General features: G+C 41.5%; 1 long non-coding RNA gene across 1 annotated transcript; it reads left to right on the top strand.

Annotated features, from left to right (window-relative positions):
- The first annotated feature begins 1,599 nt into the window (after positions 1-1,599).
- On the top strand, positions 1,600-22,723 carry LOC129143781 (uncharacterized). Its single transcript, XR_008547634.1, has 3 exons — positions 1,600-1,863; positions 15,645-15,761; positions 21,882-22,723. It is a non-coding gene; the product is annotated as an uncharacterized LOC129143781 (long non-coding RNA).
- The last annotated feature ends 1,226 nt before the right edge of the window (positions 22,724-23,949 follow it).

Here is a 23,949-nt window from a genome sequence, read left to right as displayed (position 1 = left end):
GTTTGAGAATGATTGCAGGAGATATTAACATACTTCCTCCCAGACTTATAGGCTAATGATTTTATAATTGAGACCCAGAAGTCTCATCTTAAGTTAATGAAGTGATAGGATGCCTCTTCAAAAGCACTTGGTAAATATTCATTGATGAATGAATGAAGAAACAGACCTAGATAAATTAAGTAATGACAGCACAACAATAGCAGCAAACCCAAAGAGTGGTGACTCTGTGTGCTCTCAGCGCCCGCTGACTAAGGTGTTTTATGCATTTGGAATTCATTACTCCTCACAGTAACTTTATAAAGTGGGTACTTTCTTAACTCCATTTTCAGATGGAAACCTGAGACATGAGCGGTTTCACAGCCAGCAAGTGGCAGAGCTAGGACTCAACCCCCTACAGTCTGGCTCTAGCATTTTGGCACTACTATACAACCCTCTCTGCCTAAGTAACCTGTCCAGGTTCCTGCATGGAGATTACTTACAACCGGGTTTGTCTGACATCAGACTATGTGCTTTCAGCCACCATTCTCTACTATTTCCCTGAAGGATCATTGCCTATCAAGGAAGTTTCTTGTGAGGGCACCCTCCAGCTTCAGACTGCTTTATTTAGCTAGTCGATGAATCTTACAAAAGAAAATACAGAGTTAAGAAATCTTAAAACTAACTGCTGGTTGTCATGTGGGGCAAAAAAAAAAAAAGGAGAGATATATTTGTTTGACTAAATTTTTTCTACTCATCCATCTTTCTGGGAAACCAACTAAAGTTATTCTCCAAAAGTCACAACACAAATCTTTAGCAAAATGAGGACTTGCAAAGAGGCAGACCTCAGTATTTATTGTCAAAACAGATGATGGAGGCCACCTACTCCAACCTGCTCATTTCACAGGCAAGAAAGCCAGGCACAGAGAGATTCAGCGTGTCTTATTCTAAGTTATGCACCTGATGAGTGGCGGAGCCAAGACTAGAAGCAGATCTCTTGACTCTCTGCTTAACAAACTCTGTGTTATTCCTGTTCAGCCTCAGGTTTCTCTCTGTGCCCTGAGCAGTTAGCATTTCATCCATTCATTATTCAGTCACTTATTCATTCACCCCCCACCCCTCATATATTTACTGAGTGCTTTCTCTGTGCCAAGCTCTATTCTCTGTGCTGGTCTTTGAGTGGGATATAGGAAAGATATAATTTCTGCATCCATGGTGTTTACAATCGACTGAGGGAGACAGTCCCCAGATAAACAAATTAAGAAATAAAAAGAAAATGTCTGGGAGTGAAAACGGCCACGATGAAAGCAGGTGTGAAAGAAAGGGGCCTACTGGAGCCCAGGGGACATGAAAGGTCTTGTGGGAGTTGCATTTAAGCCACTTATTGAGTGGTGACAGCGAGGAAGAGCATCCCAGGGCCAAGGCTGGTGGAGGAGCACATGCTAGGAGTGTCTGAAAAGCAGGAAAAAAGGACCATGTGAAGGAGGGAGAGGGGGCTGGGATGCTGAATTTTATGAGTGGACTTGACACAGAGTGCCCAGATTAAACACTATTTCTAGGCATATTTTTGAGGTTGTTTCAAGATGAAATTAGCATTTGAATCTGTGGATTCCGTAAAGTAGATCTAGCTCGGTGTGGGTGAGCATCAGCCAATTCCTTGAGGGCCTGAACAGAACAAAAGGCAGAGGGAGGAGAAATTTGCCCCTTTGCTTCCTGCCGTGTACTTGAGCTGGGACATCAGTCTTCTCCTGCCCTTGGACTGGGATTTACACCCTCAGCCTCTGGTTCTCAGGCCTTCAGACTTGGACTGGAATTATGCTGTCGGTCTCCTCTCCAGTTTGCAGACAGCAGATCATGGGACTTGATCTGCTCAGCCTCAATAATCACGTGAGCCAATTCCTCATAATAAATGTGTGTGTGTGTGTGTGTGTGTGTATTTATATACACATACCTCCTATTGGTTCTGTTTCTCTGGAGAACCCTAATACAGAGGTGACCTATTTTGTAGAGCATGACAGTCCGATCAAAAAGGCTTGTCAAGCCATTAAGAAAGATGATTACAATGCTATATAGCAAGCTGGAAATTGATCACAGTATAATGTGGGAGAAAAAAAGCAGGATATAATTATATGGAAGTCATGACTACAACTCTATGAAAATATTGAAAGGAAAATGATTCGGATGGTCACATAGAGTTGGAGGATTATGGATAATGTGGTTTCTTTTTTCCCCATTTCTTTAGTGTTTCCAATTTTTCTCTGTGCTTCATTGCTTAAATTAAGAACTGAAATGGATAAAAATAAACTGTAGCTGATGCTTTAAAAAAAAGAACTAGGCTCCAGAGTGTTCTAGATTAGTCTTGAGATACATTTTTCTTAACTTAAATATTTTAAAGTAATATATACATATAGATTTTAAAAATCAAATAGTAGACCCTACCCCTTCCCAACTCCAAGTTACATTCTCCTGAAGCAACCACTTTCAAGTCTTTTGGCTGTTTTTTTTTTTTTCTTCTTATAGTAATTCTTTTTTTTTTTTTGAGACAGAATCTCGCTCTGTTCCAGGCTGGAGTGCAGTGGCACAATCTCAACTCACTGCAAGCTCCGCCTCCTGGGTTCACGCCATTCTCCTGCCCCAGCCTCCTGAGTAGCTGGGACTACAGGCACACACCACCATGCTCAGCTAATTTTTTATATTTTTAGTAGAGACGGGATTTCACCGTGTTAGCCAGGATGGTCTCGATCTCCTGACCTCGTGATATGCCCGCCTCAGCCTTCCAAAGTACTGGGATACAGGTGTGAGCCACTGCACCCGGCCTTCGTACAGTAATTCTTAAATTTTTAAATAACATGCCTCTATTTCTACTGCTTGATTTCCCAACATCCTAGGAATTCTTTTTATTTCTCTACAACTTTAGACTCTACTTTTTCTTAGTTCCCATCTTGGTTTACTTTATTGACTTACTGTTTTACTGGGACATAACTTTTTTAGGAAGAATGCATGCAAAATAAACTCGCATGTTTGAATAAGCCTTCATTCTATTCTCATATTTGATTGAGAATTTGACTAGGTGTATAACTATAGGTGAGAAATACTTTTTTGTTTAGTTTTTTGAAAGCATCACTCCACTGTCTGTGAGGTTTCACTGTGGCTGTTGAAAGTTTAATAACATTCTCATTTCTAAATTTTTATATATGACCTATTCCCCCTACTCCCTACACCATCTGTTTTAAGTAAGTTCTTCTCTTTATCCCTGCTATATTGGAATTTCACTCAATGTGACTTGTTGTGGATCTTTTTATTATTCATTTTACTTGATACTCAAGGGTCCTTTTCCAACTGAAAACATGTACCCTTAAATATGGGGAATTTGTGTTTAATAATTTTGCTTGGTTTTCTGTTTTCTCCTTTTGGAGTCCCTATTACTTGTATGTTGGACCTCTTGATAGATGTCATATTTTCTTTTCATTTCTCTGTAATTTTCTATCTTTTAAATACTATTTCCTGAAAGAGTTCTTCTACTTTTATCATCCAGTTCCTTCCATTGAATTTTTAGATGTCTGCTCAGATGTTTCTAATTTTAAAAAACTGTTTCTCTTTCTCCGGATGTTCCATTTTATAACATTTAATTCTTGCTTCATAGATGCAATGTTATCCCTTATCTTTCAATATTAATTATAGTTTGTTACCGTTGTAGTTTTCCTCAGTACTTGCCTTGATTCTATTCCCTCCTACTTTCTTTCCCGCCTCCCCCAATAAATTTTTTGTTTTGATGTATGGCCTTCATATTGGGGGCTTTCATCAAATGTCTGTTAACACATGGCCATCTCTTTGCATTTCAGACTGGGACACAAAAGAGATGACCAGAAACTGGGTAGGAGAGGGATAAGGCTTATGGAGAGGAGACTTTCTTCACAATAGGACAAATAGTGGGGACTTGCTGGTTGCATTAGGGAACCCCCAGAAATAAGGGTTCTTAGATTTGGGGGAATGGGGTCAGTCATCAGTCTTTTTCTCCAGAGACAAAATTTCTAATCTGCTTTCTGGGAGTTAGGGTTGGAGTGGTAATAATAATAATAAATATGTGCAGGAATGGGAGAGAGGCTGTCACCGAATCCAGTGTGCTTTCAGTTATGTTTGGTGTTAAGGTTAGACCTCTTTCAACTCAATTTCTCCTGAGACAAAACTTACAGTCTTTGGAATAGAGGAGGACCAGCCGTCTTGCTTAGTATATAGAGGGAAAGAATCCAGGCTCAATTACTCCTTATACAGACTTTTAACCAGTCTTCTAGTTTTCAGCCCCACCCCTCATCCCAGTCTTCTGGTGTATGTGGTGCTTCCAACCTCTAAGGCTTTCCAGGGTCTTATAAAGAGATAATAGAGAAAATTGAGGAAATATAAATGTTATTGGACTAGTGAAAACTATCAATCTACTGATCTGGGAAACAACCCATCTTAGATGAAATTCAGACATTTAAAGAAATTCAGACATTATAGCAGACATTTAAAACCTTAATAGAAAGGATTGGAGATAAACATTGAAGAACTCTTTCAGGAAACAGAATTAAAAAGATAAAAAATTGCAGAGAAAAGATAAGAAAATGTGATATCAATCAAGAAGTCCAATATACAAATAATAGGGGTTCTGAAAGGAGAAAACAGAAAACAGGGAGGGGCAAAATCATTAACCTCCAAGATTACACTGTCATAGACTACTTGTTGTTGGATCTTTTTATAGGAGCTTAGCAAAGTTCATAAAGCTGAAGCCTAACTCAGCACTTATGCCAATACTTTAATTTGTTACAGTATGTAAATTTTAAGACATTAAAAAGAGTACACCTGCTGTATCTACATGTTAAAAGCCTAATGATAAAATGAATACTAATGAATATACCTTCAAATAAAGAAAAGTAGCACATTACTAATATTAGTGAATTTCATCTAAGATGGATTATTTCCTGGATCAGTAGATGGATACTTTTCATTTGTTCAAGAACATTTACACCTCTTCCATTTTCTTCATTATCTCTGTGTAAGGCTCTATCACACCTTCTCACTTTGGCTTCCAGTTTTCTTAACCTCTCCCTCATATTTCCCACCTTGTCTCTTTATATTTGCTGAATGTATTTTGACAAGGATCTCAGTATATTTGGGCAATAGAGCTTGCCACAAAGTCTAGTCTGTCATACTCCTGGAAATGAAAGTTCCAGGTCTCATCCAGCTTGTCATGTTTAATTGGCATCAGTAGCCTACTCTCATCTCCTTTTCTTTTTCTTTTTTTTAATGTATGTGATTGTAAACGTCTTCAATTCCTTTTCTATCATTTCAGAGGGGTTCCAGGAGAAATATGTGATAAACACTATATGGTTTGGCTGTGTTTCCACCCAAATCTCATCTTGAATTGTAGCTCCCATAATCCCCATGTGATGTGGGAGGGACCTGGTGGGAAGTAATTGAATCATGGGGGTGGTTTTTCCTATGCTGTTCTCATGATAGTGAATAAGTTTCATGAGATTTGATAGTTTCATAAAGGGCAGTTCTCCTGCTCATGCTGTCTTGCCTGCTGCCATGTAAGACGTGTCTTTGCTCCTCCTTTGCCTTCTGCCATGATTGTGAGGACTCCCCAGCCATGTGAAACTATGAGTCCAGTAAACCTCTTTTTGTTTATAAATTACCCAGCCTCATGTATATCTTTATTAGCAGCATGAGAACAGACTAATACAAACACTGTTGTTCAATCTGAAATGTATAAGTGGAAGTTGGTTAGGTGTCTTTTAAAATTGTGCAGCATTGCATTGGGGGGTCTAATATCTCCAAACAAGTAAACTTGTATAGAAGTCTACTGAAATAATCATTTGATATACTTTTGCCTAAGTGAAATTATTGGGACAAATCCCTAAGTGGCATTGCAAGCATTTCCCTTTGGCATCCTAGGTAGGGAACCATCTCGTGGATACAAGGATTCTTTCTGAGACTTATCCAGATGGAAATCTTCACTTCAAAAATAAATCTTTGTATTTCATAACAAAACCTTTAGGAAAAATACATTAGTCATCTTTATTAAAAAACTGAAGAACTTAATTTGATTTAGAGACAAGGAAAGACCAAAATGCTCATGTTAAACCCATTCCTTTCCTTGTCCATGAAGAAAGATTAAGTCTTCAAATGGCCACTTCTTAGTCTGAGTGACTAGAAAATCACTCTATCAGTGAGTGCATAATGATGGCTGGGTAATCACTGGTTAATGAAAAAACTTATTGATTTCACGACTTCTTTGAACTGAACGTCTCTCTGTAAGCCTAAATCTTGGATATGTGAAGTATGAAAGTATTTCGTGACAGGATATTAGTATGGACCAGCTTTATATTTAGACCCAAGCCCTGAACTGCCCCGACACCCCCTATTTCCTTTGTGAGCTAAGAATCTTCCCACAGAGGCCAGTCTGGGTCATCTCTTTCCTGTGATCAGGTAGGGTCCTTCCTGACAAGGCCCTGCCCCCTCCTGGCCTTGACTACCCCTGGGCAGTGGCCCCTGGGGTGGACCTGCTCTCCTGCTCTGACAAGCAGTCATCTGTCTTAGAGCACAGGCTCTAATTACCCCTGCCATTAGCCTGCTTGGCAGGACTGCAGATGTTATTAATGGCGGTGAAATTATCCAATGCCTTTCAAAACTCCAGAGCCACTCGATGTTTGTCCCTGTGACCTCTCACAGCACTTCATTTCTTTGTTCACTTTGCTGCTGTATTGAACCTTAACCTTGAGTGTGAGATAAAAAACAAGGAGGAGAATGTCACTCTCTCCAACGTTCCTTTATTCCCTTCCTCAGCCCCTCACCCCCTACTTATTTGGGGATGTAACCCAGCATCATCCTCACTGCCATGCTGTTTGTCAGCAGGGAGCTCTTGACGGTGTGGATGTGCCATTCTTTCCCGCCTCTACCCATCTCATAGATCTTTTCTCACAAATTATAAAATAACTTGTTGCTCTTTATTAGAAAATCAATATATTTTCATGTCTGGGAAAATTAGAAAAATGCAGATAAGCAGAAAGAAGAAAAATAAATCCATACTCTCACCTTCCAGAGATAAAAAATGTTAACATTTTATAGTATATCTTAACAGACATTTTCTATAGGAAGATATGAGATGATACTGTTATAATAATAATCACCATAACTAACATCTATTGGCGCTGTTCAGATTGCTTTGGCGTGTATTAATTGATTCACTAAATTGTCTCAAAAACCCTATGAAGTAGGTTTAATTCCTTCCTTCCTTCCTTGCCTCCCTCCCTCCCTCCTTTCCTTCCTCCCTCCCTCCCTCCTTTCTTTCCTTCCTCCCTCCCTCCTTTCTTTCCTTCCTCCCTCCCTCCTTTCTGTCCTTCCTCCCTCCCTCCTTTCCTTCCTTCCTTCCTTCCTTCCTTCCTTCCTTCCTTCCCTTCCCTTCCCCTTCCTTCCTTCTCTTTCTTTCTTTCTTTCTTTCTTTCTTTTCTTTCTCTCTCTCTCTCTCTTTCTTTCTCTCTCTCTCTCTCTTTCTTTCTCTCTTTCTTTCTTCTTTCCGACAGAGTTTTGCTCTTGTTGCCCAGGCTGGAGTGCAATGGCACAATTTTGGTTCACTGCAACCTCCACCTCCTGGGCACAAGCGATTCTCCTGCCTCAGCCTCCTGAGGGATTACAGGCACCCACCACCACGCCCAGCTAAATTTTTGTTATTTTTAGTAGAGATGGGGTTTTGCCATGTTGGCCAGGCTGCTCTCAAACTCCTGACCTCAGGTGATCCACCTGTCTCAGCCTCCAAAAGTGCTGGGATTACAGGCGTGAGCCACTGCACTTGGCCGAAGTAGGTTTAATTTCTATTGCCATCTTGCAGGTAAGGAAACTGAAGCAGGGAGAGATTACAAATATTGCCGAAAGCCTCGTAGCTATTGAAGTGGAAGAAGTGGGAGCTGAACCCAAGTTGTCTGCCTCTAGGCTCTGAATTCTTCAACAATATATTATCATCTAACCTGCTTTTTCAATTTCACAAAGTCTAAATATCTTTCTTTGTTACTCTTAATCCACCACATGATTTCAAATAATTATGAAGACTTAGTAGAATATCAAAATATGAATATGTTGAAATTTCTTCAACCAAACTTTAGGACAGTTTTCTTTTTCTTGTATTTACTCTTATTTTATTTTTTGCTATGATAAACAACACCTAAAATTTTTTTTAATGAGATAATTCCTTCAGGAATTTGGCTATAGGGAAAGCAAAAATAAATAGACAATGTAAACAATGTTCAGTTTATTTCACACTTGCAAATGAAAGCTTCATGTACTCCTTTGTTCAATTCATTATTTCTAAGAGATATTTGTCTACTTTTAAAAATGTTAATAATTATTGAATATTTTCTATGTGTCAGCCACACCTTATTTGTGCTGGTTAATTGCTGATATTTACTCACAAGTAATTCAGGCTCAAAATGAGATTCTGGTAAAGTCAGAGAGGAGGAAAGGAGAAGACTTTCTGGATTTCTCTGCCCCTGTAACATCCTGCCTTTTTCCTAGGTATTCCCAACTGAGCATCGGTTTTTTCATTTCCTTTTCCTTCCCTCCCTCCCTCCTTCCCTCCTTCCTCCCTCTCTGTTTCTTTCTTTCCTGAGCCTGAATATTCTGTCTTTTCCCTTAGCTGGAAACAGCTCAACTGTTGACTATCCAGAAACCCTAATGTAGCTTTAATCTAATTCCTGTTCTGGAAGGACATTTTTGGCATACCATTTTGTCTCATCTGAGTGATAGACTAGGTCTATATTTGGCCAGTTAATCCACCACAGCAGAGTCTCTTTGGAATTTTTAGCTGATTGTCAGCCGGTCTATGTAAAATGTATTTGAATTGACCTCTGGCTGATAGGATAGACTAAATATCTTCATAACTTCATAATAGGTCCATTCTTCCATGATTCAGAGTACAAAGCCAGGGCCCAGGCAAGTCACTGATTGAATAATATGTAGACAGAGACCTTGTTTATTAACTCATTTTTCTACTCCATGTAATGATGCCTAGCACACAGGGAGCATTAGACATGTATTTGTAAAGTTGAAGAGGAACTCCCAGGAGATCTGGGTTCTAGTTTCAGTTCCACTACAGATTAGTAAAACTAGTTAGTAGCTGTTGCGGTTAGGCTTATTATTAACCACTTTGCCCCTCAATTGCTGCATACACATTACCCGCTTAGGAACTCTTGGCAATCCAATGAAATAACTCCTGAAGCTCTGTGATTTCCACAGAAGAATTGTGTTCTAGGTTCTTAAGGTATTAACTTTCAAGAAAGAGTAAAAAAATATTGACACTCTTTCTTATTTTGAAAGCTATGGAATTTAATTCCAGGATATTGCGCACGGCAAACAGGTGACCTCTTAGATGTTTCAGCTTCCCCCGCCCCATTTTGACATAGATTGCAGATGAAATTTTCATGTAGGATCCCTTCCCATGAGTGACCTAATATGGGAATTACGGGCTATGACAAGGATGAGAGAGGCTGTGGGATTCTGTACCATTCCTAGTCCGCTAATATAACCCTACCCTTCTCTCTCACTTAAGAAAACACATTAGTTAAGACATATTTCAAAACTACCACAATAAAACTGTGGGGTAGTGGTGCAGGAATAGACAAACTAACCAAAAAATGGAATATGCACCTGGACACCCAATCATGTATCCATGGGAAACTGGTATATGATAGAGCCATTTCCCAAATCCGTGGGAGGAAGCTGGATCACTTAGTGAATAGTGTTGGGATAAATGACTCACTATGGAAAAAACCAAAGCTGGATGCCTACCTCTCCATATAGACAAAAATAAATTTCAAATGGACTAAGGACCCAAGTATGACGGGAAAAGACACAATTCTTACAGAAGAGTCTATAGGCATCTATCTTTGTGGCTTTGTAGTTTTCTGCACATTTCTTAATCAATACCCAAACAACATAAACCAGAAGGGCAAAATTGATGGGTCTGACTATCTAAAAAATTAAAGATTTTGGTTCAAAACAGTTAACCTGCCTCCAATGGCATGGAGAAAGATGTTCACAGTGTCTAAAATCGATAAGGAATTGATGACCCAAGGAACTCCTGCAGATTGGCAAAAAAAGGATTGGAAACTCACATAAGAGCTACACAGGCAAAGGATATGGGCAGTTTGTAGAAGGAGAAACCCAAATTGCTATTAAGCATGTGAAGAGATACCCACTTCACTGGTAATCAGAGAAATGCAAATTTAAATTATAACACGATCCACTTTAAAATAATTAGATTGACAGAAATTGGAAACCTTATTAATATCAAGTGCTGAAAGGGATGTGGGGAAAAGAGAGCCCTCTGACACTGCTGGTGGGAGTGTAATATCCTATGCTTCGGCAATCCCACTCCTAGTGCAGCCCCCAGAGACAGACGTGCACAGATCTGTGAGGGGACATCTCCGTGGGTGGTCCTTGCAGCACCATCTATGCGTGTGTGTGTATGTGTGTGTGTGTGTGTGTGTGTGTGTGGTAGAGTCAACCAAGGTGTTCATCCCTAGGGCAATGGAGGAAGCAACTGTGCTGGATGCAAGGCAGTCAGCATTAATGATTAGATTTCAATATAACAGCAAGGAGATATTCCAAAAAACAGAGCTGGATGAAAAAAGTAACAGAGAGAATGAGATTTATAGCCCATTGCCTTTTGTAAATTAGATATTAAACATGCACACACAAAGTAATACTATATATTATTCAAGGATGTCCGTATAGCTACATAAAGATAGGAGTAAGGGGATCTGGAGGAGGGGGAATGAGAGTGGGATGAGCGAGTTGGAGGGAAAACAACAACGGCACTTTTGAAGGGCATTTGATGAATCCATGAGTGTACCATGCACTAAAGAGTAGAATTAATTCAACTCTGTGGATCTGTGGTCCAAAAGACAGGAAAAAGAAAGTAAAATTAAATTGGAATGTGGGTGAATGAGAGGTATCCTCATGGTAATAACCCTGAAATATTGCTTATAGTCTGTGTAATAAATCATTGATAAATTTCAATTCTCCATTATTTGTAATAGTTTACTTGCAACACTTCCCAGCTGTCAGGACCCCTGGGGCTGAGAGCCCTAACGGGAGCTGTTTGTGTTCATAGTTCTTTGCCTGACATAATGCTACAGAGGTGAACTTAGCCACAGAAACTAAAAGAGGCAGCCTCAATATTCAAGGAGCAATTGGGAGAAAGACTTGGAAAGGGTTTGCAATTACTGTTCCATAAAGACCTAGTCTGAATACCTCTTTATCCATATTTTATTTCCTCCATCTAATATTTAAAGTCTTCCCCTTATATTTGTTGAATGAAAAGCAGAAATCTAAATAGCTCTAACATTATTTCCCTAATTCCCACAGCCTGCACTGCTCAGATGTCAGTCTCTAAATTCCTAACACAAATGAACAGAAGACAAAATCATTTGCAGGATTCTGAAATGAAGTTTTTCAGCGGAACACAGAGAAACAGTTAAATTTTGCAAAGCTGTGAAACTGGAGAGGGGGCTGTCCTCCAAATCTACCAACCAGAGACCTGGAAGGAATTACTTGCATGAGGTTCATTTCTCTCTGTCTTTCTCTTTCTCCCCTCTCCCCGCCTATCTGCACCAAACTCACCTGTCAATTTCATCAGCGATACTTGAATGGATTTTCTAACCTGCCCTACTCCAAACTGATCAGTTAATTAAGTTGATCTCTACAAGACTGTTAAAGAAGCAGGTCTTTTTCCTTTCATGTTATGCAGTTCCAAGTAAACTCCCTTTACTCTGGTATCCTTATCAGAGGCACACATCACAGGAAGTGGAGCATTCCTTATGAATATCTTAATCTGCACACAAATAGATTTTTTTCAATGTGAATTTGGATTTCTAAAAGCACACTTACTGCAAGTACATTTTGCAGCCTCTTGTTTCCAGATCAGAATTGAGTGATTTTCTATTATTTATTTATTTATTATTTGTCACTTTAAAATATGCAATTCTTGGGATCATGCAGAATTGCTGTATATTTGCTTTGAAGATTAGAATAAAACTGGTAGATAATGTGGATGTCTCTTGTGATCAATGGCTGTGAGGCAATGTGTGTGGCTTTGGCCGCCGAGTCTCTAAGTGAGGTCACTCCTCGGATCTGAATGTGTGTGCGCATTGTTGATAACTGGAATTAGTTTAGGAGGAAGTGAGACCAGTGTCCTGGGTACTAACGCCCTCTGAGGGGTTTCCAACCACTTGCAGGCCATTATCTCATTAGTTCTCAAAATACCCCAGTGAGGAGGAAAGGAAGGAAGACCCTAATGGAGTAATGAAATGGTAGAAAGCACTTTGCTAATGTAGCCATCACTTCCTCCTCACCTGCCCCTAATCCCTAAGCCCGGATGCAGAAACGGAGGCAGAGGGAGCTGAAATTGCTGACCCGAGACCCCTGGAGAGTCAGCAGCAAAAGGAAGACCGGGATGCTGCTCCTCAGCATGCTGATGGAACTTTTTTTTTTTTAAAGAAATGCTTAAATAAGGGCTAAATCGCTCACTTAAGATAACAGCAACCTTTTATTTCTAAACCAACACGGGGTGTGGATAGCTGGGAAGTCAAAAATGTGCTGAGAAGAGGGGTAGGCACTGGGCCAAGATAAAGCTGTCGACAGGCTCTCAGAAGTGGCCACTTCGGGGTGCAGCTGGGCTCTTCTGCCGATTCAGTACTTTGCTGATAAGTACAGTTCGATTTGGTTCACATCTTTATAGACACACACATGACACATATTAAACTGACCTCGTCTGCTCTAATTCCTCAGGTGTTTCACCAAGGCCTTTGAGGCTATTTTCTTTAAGAAAAGTCTTGATAAAGACTTTCGTTTTCAAAGAAGATGGTTTGGTTTAAGTTTCTTCCCTGCTTTGAAATGATGAGCCTACATCTCCTTGGAAAGTGCTTTGAGAGTCATCTAACAGGACACTTCTATTTGTTTTCTTTTTTTATTCAAGGGCTTTATCGTACGGCTCGCAGTGACCATCAGTACACCATGCGGGCCCTGGGCTCCTCTCCGAGGTCCCCTGGGTTCCTCTGCTCTGTTTTCATGGTCTTTAAGCTTCCTCCTCTAGGATCTAGGAAATCTTTTTTCTTTGGGGAAGTGGGGACTAAGGTAGAAATGGCTGGTAAGACATAGGTCAAAGGAATAAATCTTTCATTGTGGAATTGCAGGCATGTGGGATAATTTGTGAGAAGAGGGAGTTTTATGACACTCCACCAGGCAGCCTACTTGGAAAGGTCAACCCTACCAGGAAAAAGATAGCATCACTCTTGAAAAACCCAGATGCTATTGTTTCCCCTGAGAGTCAGCCTACTCAACACTTCTTAAAAGTCGAGAATGTGAATGAATACATGGGATTCATTCATTCGTTCATTCATTTATTCAACAGACACCAACAATGAATAAGTAATAGCCCCTTATATCAGGGAACTCACAGACATATAGACAAATTATTGAAGGTCAGGGTAGTCATAAGAAGGATAATAGAGGGAGATTTAGAAAGCCAGGATTTCTGGCATAAAAGTGGAAGTATTCAATGAATTTACAGACAATCAAATTTCAAGAAGACATTTATAGGCCCTAGGTCCTAGGTGAAACTGGCAGGGAAATATTTAACGGAGATAAATATATGATCCAGCGAAGGTATAAAAAGACCAATGGATAATACTTAATGGAGATAAATACAGGATCCAGCATAGGTGTAAAAATACCCATGGGATAATAACAAGATTGGAGATACCGCCATATGATGTGGTTGGCAAGGACATAGACTGGTGGGTCAAGTCCAATCATGGCCCCGCCATTACTTCTTCCATGACTGTGGAAAATTTTCTTCACCTCTCTGTGCTTCAGTGTCCTCATCTATAAAATGGAAGCAATAATAGGTCCTACCCAAAAGCATTGTTGGAGGGATTAAGTGAAATGATACCTTTCAAGTTCTTAGGAAATTGCCTGGCAAAAACATCAGCACTCAGTAAGATCTAACAAGGATTATTATTACTCACAAAGGGTTCTTTTAGAAAAGAAAAAAGAAAGATCCCAGACTTTTAATTTATAGCTTGCCCAGCTGCAGTCAGCAGTTCTCTGATAAGCTCATTGGGTTGTACGCTGGTCTCCCAAAAGGGCAGGAGGCAGCATGCAACTCACTACTTTATACACCGTATTCTGTCCAAAAGAAAAAGGTGTCATCCTGGGGTTTTCTATAGGCAAGAAGAGAAAATCTGAATACGGTTGGACACCTACTTAAGCCATTAGGGAGGCAAATATCAATAGGGCCAGAGACAAAACAGGCCCACTGTGCACTTCTGTGGTATGTGACCCTACAAGAGAGAACCTTTCCTGATAGTGAAAAGCTCTCAAAAATGAACTCAGTCTCTGCAACCACGACAGTCTCCGAGAAGGGAGGAAATTTGGAAGTATTTAAAGAAGCCAAAGTAGCTGTGATGGACTTAATGAGCTCAGGTTTCACAAAGACTTTTGCAGAGAAAAAACACACAACCAAGAATGATTACAAGAGGTATATCGGGAAGGTGAAAGTCTAAAATGAGCTGAGGCATGCAAAAAACTTCTAAAGACAACAAAAAGGACTTAATGAGGTTCCAGACAAGAAGCTCAGGGAAGACAGTGGCAGATCTAGAGCTTGGAATTGATGGTGAAACTGTAGCTGGGCAGTCTGGAGAGGGCAGAACTCTGCAAGACTTCCTTTTGTCTGTTTTCTCCAACAGGGAGAATGGTAGAACAGAATGCAAAGAAAGAATGAGCACTGGCCAGTGACATGGAAGCCAGTGAGCATTGTTCTTTTTGAGACAGAGTCTCACCCAGGCTGGAGTGCAGTGGTGCGATCTTGGCTCACTGCAACCTCTGCCTCCTGGATTCAAGCAATTCTCCTGCCTCAGCCCGCCGAGTGGCTGCGATTACATGCACATGCCACCATGCCTGGCTAGTTTTTGTATTTTTAGTAGAAGATAGGGTTTCACCATGTTGGCCATGCTGGTCTCAAACTCCTGACCTTGTGATCCGCTCACCTCAGCCTCCCAAAGTGCTGGGATTACAGGCATGAGCCACCGTGCCCAGCCCGCCAGTGAGCTTTTAAGAAGCATGTGGCTGCTCTTAATGAGTTCAGATCTCTGGAATAAATTAATGATGTTGCAAGGTACTGAGGCAATTCGCAAATCAGATTCTCAGTCATTGCTTCTTGAAATTTAAAGAATCTTAGGGAAATGAAGATGTGCTGGGAAAAAAAAATGCCCATGAGCACATCTCACCATTTTTCGAGATGGAAAACCAGTTCATTTTACAGGCTACAGATAGTTAAGCATGTTGTCCAGCTTGCACAGGAATTGATCTTGGAAGGGTTAATTGTTGAGCACTTTGTGGAGAATGTGGGGACCATGAGCACATGGCACAGGCTGACAAGGAACAGGTCGCACCAGGCTGATCTCAATTCTTCTCTTCTTCCTCTTTCTTTTTCGTTGGTGCTCTTGGGACCAGAGTCCTGAGAGGACAACTGAACTGTGTGTTTGGATTCCTTCCTTCCCTTCCTTCCTTCCTTCTCCTTTGTTTTTCTTTCTTTTCTTCTTTTTTATTTATTTCTTTTCTTTCTTGCTTGACAGGGTCTTGCTCTGTTGCCCAGGCTGGAGTTCAGTGACATGATTACAGCTCACCGTGCCTTAAACTTCTGGGCCCAAGCAGTCCTCCAAACTCAGCCTCCCAAGAAGCTGATATTACAGGTATGCGTCACCATGCTTGGCTAATTTTTTTCTACTTGTAGAGACAGGGTCTCCTTATGTTGCCCAGGCCGGTCTTGAACTCTTGGGCTCAAGTGATCCTCCTGACTCAGCCTCCCAGGGGTTACAGGCATGAGCCATCGCGCCCAGCCTTGTGTTTGGATTTCAACAAAGCATTTGATAGTTCTCTCAGGATGTTGTTGAAGGTAAGAAAAATAAAAATAGGATGGTTCCCAAGTAATTAAAAAACTTGGGAACTGCTTGAGTGGCTGTACTTAATGGTTGTGATCATGGAAACTCTCAGCCCACAGGGGCGTTTCTAGTGGTGAAAAAAGCTTTTTTTCCCCCTGGTCCAGTCACATATTTTGCTGTTGTTGCTGTTCATGATTACTACTTATTACATGCCCACTACGTGTCAGACGAGATGTGATATATACGTATATAATATCATTTAATTGAATTTTTATAAAACTGTGGGATAGATATTATGTTATAGAAAGGTTAAATAACTTTCCTGAAGGTACACTGAGATGAAGGCAGAGACTGGGGATTTGAGCCCTAGAACCCAAAGTCATTGCTCTTTCCTTTATACCAAAGGCTCAAAAGCTGAATTGGCGGGAGGAGTGGTGAACAAGGGAAATGAGATCATCAGGACCCAAAATGATATCATCAGGGGCATACACTGAATCCAAACAAGAAGCAATTTAACTGGGAAAATTTAACTTCCTGCCCCACAGTGTTCCCGTGTAAGTACAGGATGGAATAGACATGGTTTATTATGTGAACAAGACTTAGTTGACAGGAATCTGAATCTAAGACAATAGTGTTCTGTGGCAGCCAAAAAACAAAACAAAACAAAAACTCCAACTAATTAGATTTTAGTCCACCTTGAGAGCATAGCACAGCTACAATGAGATTTGGACAAAGAAAACAGAAAAAGGTCTATGTCTGCTGTTTGGGGCCATTAGTGTAATGTTGATGGATTAAAGAGAGAAGGCAGAATTCCTCACCCCAATTTTTTGTCTGTCTTTATTTTCAGAAAAACACTAGGACTACAAAATGTACACCAACTGCTGGTGAGAGAGAAATGTGGGGTTAGAGAATGCTGTTAGCTGCTATTTCCCAGAACTACTCTTCGATAGGGCTGTAGAGAGAGTTCCAGGGGAAAGCAACCAACAACCACATCATATGCAAACAAGGGAAGGAGCCAGGGGTTTTGGGCTGGGAGGAGAAGGCTTTAGAGGCCATCTCAACTGGTCTTCTCACACTGAAAGGTCCATCAAAAGTACAAGTCTGCTAATTCTCCAGAACACTGGCTTTCAAAGCTGCTTGGCTGTTACCTACAGTAAGAATTATATGTCATATCTCAATGCAGAATATGTGTAAACACCCATATGTAACTGAAATAAGCATTCCAGAAAATATTATTGACCCTACTGTGTTCAGTTTACTTTGATATTTTCTGTTCTATTCTATTCTATTCTATTCTCTTTCTTTTTTTTTTTTGAGACGGAGTCTCACTCTGTCCCCCAGGCTGGAGTGCCACGGCCTGATCTTGACTCACTGTAAGCCTGCCTCCTGGGTTCACGCCATTCTCCCGCCTCAGCCTCCCGAGTAGCTGGGACTACAGGCACCTGCCACCACACCCAGCTAATTTTTTTGTATTTTTAGTAGAGATGGGGTTTCTCTGTGTTAGCCAGGATGGTCTCAATCTCCTGACCTTGTGATCCGCCTGCCTTGGCCTCCCAAAGTGCTGGGATTACAGGCGTGAGCCACCGTGCCTGGTCCTCTATTCTATTCTTTCTATCCTATTCTATTCTTTTTCATTGAAAAGAAATGCCCATCAAGACCCATTCAATTCATTTTCTGACTTATTAATGGGTTGCAACTCATAGTTTAAAGATTGTTGCCCTAAGGCCTAGAGCTAGGACCCACGGATGGAAGCTATGAGTGCCAGCTATTGCTTCAGGTTCACAAAGAACTTCTATCAAGCAGAGGGGGCAAAAGATGGGATAGTTTTCCTCAGGAAGCAGTGAGTTATTACTTCTTGCAGTATTCCAGCATAGGCAGAATGAAGGCATGATGAGAGCAGTGCAGGAAGGAGTCACATGTCAAATGGGGACTGAATTAAATAATCCACATGGTCCTTTCCATTCCTGAGACATGACGGTAGTATTAGTGGGATTGGCTGCTAAGAGGTTTCTGCCCTTTTAGGCTATGCTGTCAAAAGCACAGTGTACACCTCTTCAGAGGTGAAAGCGGAGTTTATTTATTTATTTATTTATTTTAGAGACAGGGTCTTGATATGTTTCACAGGCTGGACTTGAAATTCTGGGCTCAAGCAATCCTCTTGCCTCAGCCTAGAGGGACTGCAGGCATGCGCCACTGTACCTGGCTGGAGACATATTTTTGAAGTCATTCATTTATTTGTTTATCCAACAAACGTTCATGGCATATCTAGCACAAGCCAAACACCAGGCTAGGCTGTGGGGACATAATATTGACACAGCCCATGTCTACTGAAGCTTACTATTTGGTGAGGAAAAGACAATCATTCAACACATACTTTTTGGTGCCAACTATCTGCCGGCCACTGCTTTCGAAGCTGGGCTTCTATCAGGGCTTCCATGCAAAATCCACAAAATCCCTGCTCTCATGGAGTCTGCAGATTATATACAGCAAGCACACAAATAATCAGTTCTGATTGTGGTAAGGACAGAGCACCTGGAGAGGGTAGCAGCCTAGTGCAAGAGTCAGGGAAGTGTTCCTGAGGAAGTGGCATTGAGACAGCCGCCTGAAAGGTGAGCACTTCGGGGAGAGTGGGCTGGAAAGCAGGAAGGAACCTTTTCAGGCAGAGGGAAAAGCCAGCATCTGAGGACTGGAAGGAAAGTGAAGCTGGCTGGGGTTAGAAGGGGAGGGAAGGAATGGACCCCACAGGATCAGGAAGTGGGATTTGATCCTCAGAGCAAGGGGAAGCCGTTAGAGGAATACACAGAGATAGAGAGAGATCTATGGATACAGAGAGGATGGATTTAAGAGATATGCAGGAGGCAGCATCAGCATGACCTGGTGAAGGAGGTGAGCTGGGGGAGGGGATAAGGATGTCCCCCTCTCTGTGTGTTCTGCCTTGAGCAGCTGATGGTAATGGTGATGGGGGCTGAGGAGAGAGAAGCAGTCCAGTTCAAGGAGATGCGGAGCAGAGGGGAAGGAGTGATGGGGTGGGGGGATGGGGGGAAGATGAGGTCAGTCTGGGACATCTTTGCTCATGCAGCTTCCTTAAAATGCAGTCTCCTTAAAATATCACCATCCCACTTGTCTGCTGGGAAAACACCTGTCTGTCCTCTAACACTCCAAGAGGCACGAAGCCTTTCTCAGCCCCACTCCTTACCAGACAGAAGCGGTCATGTCCCAGTTTTTATCCCTATTCTCTCCTTACCAGGTTCTGTTGCTGCCTCCACAGCACATCATTGTATTTATTTGTTTGCCTGTAACAGTAACGATGCCCATTGAGCATTTACTGCGGCCAGGCACGGTTCCACACCCTTTACACATATTGCCTCATTTAATCCTTCCAACAGCCCTCTAAGGTCCATACTATGACTATCCCCATTTCACAGATAAGGGAAACTGAGGCATAGGCAGTTTAGATAACTTGCCTAGTGAACATGGCACTGCTAGTAAGGGTGGAGCTGGGATTCAAGTCCAGGTCGTCTGACTCCAGGGTGTGGGATCTTTACCACTGTGTGCATCCTTTGTTTTCTACCAGATCGTAGACCCTTGAAGTTAGAAACCACTAAATATTGTTAATACTACCTTTTTTTTTTTTTACATCCCCAGTCCCCTGCATGACACTTGGACCTTAATAGGCCCTTAAAAAGTTGTTAGGATGGGTAAATGACATAACATTATTAACACATTTGAAGAGGGATTAGGATTGCCTATAGAACTCTAAAATTAGGGGTTGTTCTGTAAATGGACAGATAGTAAATATTTTAGGCTATGCAGGCCATATGGTCTCCGTTACAACTACTCAACCCTGCTGCTGTAATGCAAAAATAGACAGACAATATGAGAAGAAATAGATGTGGCCGTGTTTCAATAAAACTTTATAGATACTAAAATCTGAATTTTTTTTTAAGACAGGCTCTTGCTCTGTTGCCCAGGCTGGAGTGCAGCGGTGCCATCTCAGCTCACTGCAGCCTCTGCCTCCTGGGTTCAGGCAATTCTCCTGCCTCAGCCTCCTGAGTTCCTGGGATCACAGGCCTGTGCCACCATGACTAGCTAATTTTTATATTTTTAGCAGAGATGAGGTTGTGCCATGTTGGCCAGGCTGGTCTCGAACTCTTAGCCTCAAATGATCCACCCGCCTCGGCCTCCCAAAATACTGGGATTACAGGCATGAGCCACCGAGCCTGGCTGAAATTTGAATTTTATATAGTTTTCATGACATGAAATATTCTTTTTAAAATGTAAAATGTTTTCACATTATAAAAATGTAAAACTATTCTAGAATATAAAAACCATTCTTAGTTTATAGACTGTATAAAAACAGCCTTCAGAGTGGATTTGGTCCATGGGACGTCGTTTGCAGACCCCTGCTCTAGATAGCAGGCCTGAAGCCTGTGAGTGGAAGTGGCTTTTGGTTGCCAGAAGCATCAGCTGGAGAGAGAGGCCCATCAGTAGGAAGGGCTGCCGGGTGCCCTGGGAAGCTGCTTTCACCAGAGATTTCAAAGCCAGTGGGCCTGGGAAATATCTGGGGTGATGCAGAGGGGATTCCTGCTGGAGGGGTGGGGACAGGAGTGAGATACAAGGTGACCTTGAGGTAAAGTCTTTTCCTCTACTTTATAAGATTCCATGTGGCAGCTTCCTGGGCTTTAGAATAAAACCATAAGAGCTGAACTGATTGGAGGGAAGGTCGTTCAGAATTAGTAAAAAGTCTGAGTTATAAAACGGTTTATAAGAAATGATGCTTCATTGCATTCAAGGACATTCAGCAATCAAACGAACACTTAACAAAGGGCTGTCAATAACCCATTTGAATTGCACTTTGTATTTTTCAAAGTGCTTTCCAGTACATTATCTCCACTGATCCACCCAGGCACCCTAGGAGACAGGCAACCCCATCTACAGGTGAGGTCAGGATGTACCCCGCCTGGGACAGCTCAGAACCAGGTCTGTGCTGCTCCCTGCAGCCCCCATCGACCTGCTGAGGGCTAGATAAAAATGAACTTTATATTTTATTTCAAGGGGATGTTACAGAGCTTAAAGAATCTCATTTATATTTGTATGAAGAATAAACATTCCTGACTGAAGCTTATTTTTAATCCCTGAGAATCTGCTAGAAATATGGCCACATACCCAGATTAGCATGTTGAATTTGAGAAACCATATTAATTTAAATAGAGCAAGAGTTCACTGAAAACTGACAAGCTAGAATACTGGTTTTCACCCTGCTCCCTCCCAGCAGGATGGAAAAGGAGTTTCTGCTGTGTTACTTCACATGGGCAGGGGAATTTGGCATAAAGGTAAATGCCAGTCCTTCCTAAGTCTGAAGGATCAGAAATACATTTTGAATTAGAAAGGTTTCTCAGAGTCTAAAACTCATCCTGGTAAATTTGTAGTTTAGAGAAATCAGAGAGACAGACTCTGACACAGGAGGAAATCGAATCCAATTGCCTTGAGGTGGTTTCCTTCCTCCGAATTGGAGAAAGTGTGACTTGGGGAAACATGAGACACAGCCAGCCAGTGTGCCCTGGTGATGTGGGGGAGAAACCTCCCCCTCCCCAACTTGGGACTCAGCATTTCCCTGCCAAATTGGGCTTTGGCACAGCTATGGACGCCTTGGCAAACTTTTTCGTTTCCCAAGAGCAACTTCCTGGTTCTTAATTAGGCCTTTTATTCCTAGATGTCTATATTTAACTGTGCTCCGTAAATGCTAACCCCTTTTGGATACTGCCAAGAACTTCAGGGAGGAGGCAGTGGAGTCTAGACAGGGCAATTATTCAGATAACTAAGCCCCCAGATCTTATTCTTAAAGACCCTACAAGGAAATCTTCAGTTATGGAGTGATGCCTTCCTGAATTAATTAAGTAACTACTCCACACCTTCTCTCATTTTGCCCAGGGAGACAGAGAGCAAACACTTAACCCATGGGAGGATACGGGCCAGCGCTGTAAGGGTTTCCCCCACGAACTTGGCGGGAAAGAGGATGGAGGGGAAACAATGGACTGAAAAAGAGGCCTAGAGAAAGGCCCTCGACTGTGCACAAGGAAACTGCAAGACTGTTCATTCTGCCCGTTTGTAAAAAAGAACTGAAAACAACCGAAATGCTCTCACAGGAGAAATGGATCAATAAATTGTGGTACATTCCTACAGTGGAATACAATTTAGCAGTGAGAAAGTGAACGAGTTACTTACATCGATGAGGATGAATCTTAAAAACATATTGCTGAGCTTAAGGAAGCAAGTTTCACAGGATACCTGTAATATGAAAACATTCGTAAAAATATAGCGTAAGGATTTAAAAATTCATGGCAATTAAAAAAACTCAACATATCATCTTCTTTTTCTTTTTAAAGGAAAGAAAGAAAATGCATGCTCAGGCCATACCCTAAGTTCAGGGGAATGGTTACCTCTTAGGAGGGAAGCAAGGGAGTGAATCTGAGGAGGCCTGACTGTGTTGGGCTAACTGTAATGTTTAATTTTTTAACTGTAATGTTTAATTTTTACTCATGCTATTGTCAGAGATCCTTTTAGTATACCTGAAATAGTTCATTAAAAAGTGAAAGGGGGATAGAGGAGAGCTGGGCTGCTGTTTTTTCCATGGGATCAGTTGACCCTTTCAGGGAAGCAAGAATGTTTATGGGACAGCATTGATGGACAGTTCAAAAAACAAGACTCCAGAACCAGTTCTGCATCTCTCAGGATCCAAGTGATCATCAGTGAGCCATTCCCTTTCCTGGGTCTCAGGTTGCTGGTCTGTAATGGCAGGGCTTCCCGGCTCTTTCCTGGAGTCCAGCTGCCTTTGTTTCTGGAAGTCGTCCTAGGAAGGCAGCCTTGCTGGGGAGTTGGCCCCTGCTGTTGGCAGCACCGTGGTGATGGTGAGTTAGCCAAGCAGCAGACCCTACCGCTCACAGGGCAGCATGGGGGAGGGGGACTTATAATTACTGAGCTGGGTTAAAAATTTGCTTATGTGACCCTTGGAGCCTTGCAAAATGAGCGTGGGAAATAATTACATGGATCAAGAGAGGTTCTTATCTTAAAACTTTCATTATGGAAAACTTTGAACATACATAAAATTAGATACTATTACTCCTATTTTAAAAAATATCCTTCATCCTACCATGATCAAGTGGGCTTCATCCCTGGGATGCAAGGCTGGTTCAATATACGCAAATCAATAAATGTAATCCAGCATATAAACAGAGCCAAAGACAAAAACCACATGATTATCTCAATAGATGCAGAAAAAGCCTTTGACAAAATTCAACGACCCTTCATGCTAAAAACTCTCAATAAATTAGGTATTGAAGGGACGTATTTCAAAATAATAAGAGCTATCTATGACAAACCCACAGCCAATATCATACTGAATGGGCAAAAACTGGAAGCATTCCCTTTGAAAACTGGCACAAGACAGGGATGCCCTCTCTCACCGCTCCTATTCAACATAGTGTTGGAAGTTCTGGCCAGGGCAATCAGGCAGGAGAAGGAAATAAAGTGTATTCAATTAGGAAAAGAGGAAGTCAAATTGTCCCTGTTTGCAGACGACATGATTGTTTATCTAGAAAACCCCATCGTCTCAGCCCAAAATCTCCTTAAGCTGATAAGCAACTTCAGCAAAGTCTCAGGATACAAAATCAATGTACAAAAATCACAAGCATTCTTATACACCAACAACAGACAAACAGAGAGCCAAATCATGAGTGAACTCCCATTCACAATTGCTTCAAAGAGAATAAAATACCTAGGAATCCAACTTACAAGGGATGTGAAGGACCTCTTCAAGGAGAACTATAAACCACTGCTCAAGGAAATAAAAGAGGATACAAACAAATGGAAGAACATTCCATGCTCATGGGTAGGAAGAATCAATATCGTGAAAATGGCCATACTGCCCAAGGTAATTTACAGATTCAATGCCATCCCCATCAAGCTACCAATGACTTTCTTCACAGAATTGGAAAAAACT

Source organism: Pan troglodytes, chromosome 3, assembly GCF_028858775.2.
Source record: "Pan troglodytes isolate AG18354 chromosome 3, NHGRI_mPanTro3-v2.0_pri, whole genome shotgun sequence".
NCBI classification, from domain to species: Eukaryota; Metazoa; Chordata; class Mammalia; order Primates; family Hominidae; genus Pan; species Pan troglodytes.
Note: the sequence above shows the minus strand (reverse complement) of the source record. Positions and strands in the feature narration are given on the sequence as shown.